This window comes from Styela clava, chromosome 13 (genome assembly GCF_964204865.1).
Source record: "Styela clava chromosome 13, kaStyClav1.hap1.2, whole genome shotgun sequence".
NCBI classification, from domain to species: Eukaryota; Metazoa; Chordata; class Ascidiacea; order Stolidobranchia; family Styelidae; genus Styela; species Styela clava.
In genome coordinates this window covers 15,805,001-15,807,500 of record NC_135262.1, presented here as the reverse complement: position 1 = coordinate 15,807,500, position 2,500 = coordinate 15,805,001, and the positions used below count along the sequence as shown (strand labels likewise).

Sequence of the window (2,500 nt, the reverse complement as noted above, 5' to 3'; positions counted from 1 at the left end):
AGTACAAACGTGCAAGCATACTAACCTAACCCTAGGTAAGGCATGTTAGAGCGAAAGACAGTAAACTCGAATGAGCCAAGAAAGAGCGGTGCGGGGCCGGTCGGAGCGCACCCTTTTCTCGGTGGCTGGCGGGCGAGAGAGTGCTGCGTCGCCGGCATCGGCGTCGAAAGAAGCCGAGCCAAAAAAAGTTAAAGTACAAACGCGATGCTAATGAGCGAGCCGTTGTCTCGACTAATATGTAGGGGGCGTTCGATCGAGCGTCTGGCTTGAGCGCTTGTCGGCCTAGCAGAACGGTCGCATTGTTATGCCCGGGTTTTAGGCACCGCTGCAGGCGGCCGGCAGAGCTCTTGTTTGTGCGAAACTGAATGGATCGAGCCCGAGAGAGGGCGAGCAAAGAAAAAACGCATATCGCTCCGCCTGGCACTGCCGGCGCGAGCGTGGACGTCGCGGCCAGCGACTGTCGAAGCTGAGTACGGCCGCAGGCGATCGCCTCGGTCTTAAACGAATGCGACGAGCACGCGCCGGGCGGCCCAGCAAGGGCCGAGCGCAGCTGTCGCAGCTATCTGGTTGATCCTGCCAGTAGTGATATGCTTGTCTCAAAGATTAAGCCATGCAGGTGCAAGTACGAGTTCTCGTAAAGCGAAACTGCGAATGGCTCATTAAATCAGTCTTGGTTTATTTGGTCTCGTAAGCGAAGTGGATAACTGTGGTAATTCTAGAGCTAATACATGCATTAAGCGCCGACTTAGGGAGGCGCGCTTTTATCAGATCAAAACCGACCGGGTTCGTCCTGTGACGTTTGATGACTCTGGATAACCACGCGGATCGTACGGTCTCTGCACCGACGACGTATCATTCAAGTGTCTGCCCTATCAACTGTCGAAGGTACGCTACGTGCCTACCTTTGTGATAACGGGTAACGGGGAATCAGGGTTCGATTCCGGAGAGGGAGCCTGAGAAACGGCTACCACATCCAAGGAAGGCAGCAGGCGCGCAAATTACCCATTCCCGACACGGGGAGGTAGTGACGAAAAATAACAATACAGGACTCTAACGAGGCCCTGTAATTGGAATGAGTACATCCTAAAACTCTTAACGAGTATCCATTGGAGGGCAAGTCTGGTGCCAGCAGCCGCGGTAATTCCAGCTCCAACAGTGTATGCTAAAGTTGTTGCGGTTGAAAAGCTCGTAGTTGGATTTTGGGCGAGCGCCGCCGGTCCGTCGCAAGGCGTGTCACTGGTTGCGTTCGCCTCACCTTCGGTTCTCCGTCGGTGCTCTTGACTGAGTGTCGGCGGTGGCCGATAAGTTTACTTTGAAAAAATTAGAGTGTTCAAAGCAGGCTGTTCGCCTGCATAGTGTTGCATGGAATAATGGAATAGGACCTCGGTTCTATTTTGTTGGTTTTCGGAGCACGAGGTAATGATTAAGAGGGACAGACGGGGGCGTCCGTACTCTGCCGTTAGAGGTGAAATTCTTGGATCGGCGGAAGACGAACTACTGCGAAAGCATTCGCCAAGAATGTTTTCTTTAATCAAGAGCGAAAGTCAGAGGTTCGAAGACGATCAGATACCGTCCTAGTTCTGACTATAAACGATGCCAACTAGCGATCGGGAGGCGTTACCATGACGACCTTTCCGGCAGCTTCCGGGAAACCAAAGTCTTTGGGTTCCGGGGGAAGTATGGTTGCAAAGCTGAAACTTAAAGGAATTGACGGAAGGGCACCACCAGGAGTGGAGCCTGCGGCTTAATTTGACTCAACACGGGGAAACTCACCCGGCCCGGACACAGGTAGGATTGACAGATTGAGAGCTCTTTCTTGATTCTGTGGGTGGTGGTGCATGGCCGTTCTTAGTTGGTGGAGCGATTTGTCTGGTTAATTCCGATAACGAACGAGACTCTGGCATGCTAAATAGTTACGCGACCTTCTCGGTCGGCGTCTAACTTCTTAGAGGGACTAGTGGCGTTTAGCCACACGAGATTGAGCAATAACAGGTCTGTGATGCCCTTAGATGTCCGGGGCCGCACGCGCGCTACACTGAGTGAAGCAGCGAGTGTCTAACCTAGGCCGAAAGGTCCGGGTAACCCGTTGAACCTCATTCGTGATTGGGATAGGGACTTGCAATTGTTTCCCTTGAACGAGGAATTCCCAGTAAGCGCAAGTCATCAACTTGCGTTGATTACGTCCCTGCCCTTTGTACACACCGCCCGTCGCTACTACCGATTGAATGGTTTAGTGAGATCCTTGGATCGGCCCCGTCGCGGCTGGCAACGGCCGCGTCGGCGTGTCGAGAAGACGATCAAACTTGATCATTTAGAGGAAGTAAAAGTCGTAACAAGGTTTCCGTAGGTGAACCTGCGGAAGGATCATTACCGAAGGTGGTGGTAGGCCCCGGCCGACCGCGCACTGAATTGTCTTTGGGTGCCGCCGAGAGGGCGGCCGTCAATCGGGGTTCCGCCCCGTGCGACACGCGTAACACGTTGGCATAGCAAGGCAGCCGAG

The 2,500-nt window shown here is 53.5% G+C and overlaps 1 non-coding gene across 1 annotated transcript; it reads left to right on the top strand.

Annotated features, from left to right (window-relative positions):
- Positions 1-560: 560 nt before the first annotated feature.
- On the top strand, positions 561-2,370 carry LOC144431550 (small subunit ribosomal RNA). The gene has a single exon (XR_013480114.1). It is a non-coding gene; the product is annotated as a small subunit ribosomal RNA (ribosomal RNA).
- The last annotated feature ends 130 nt before the right edge of the window (positions 2,371-2,500 follow it).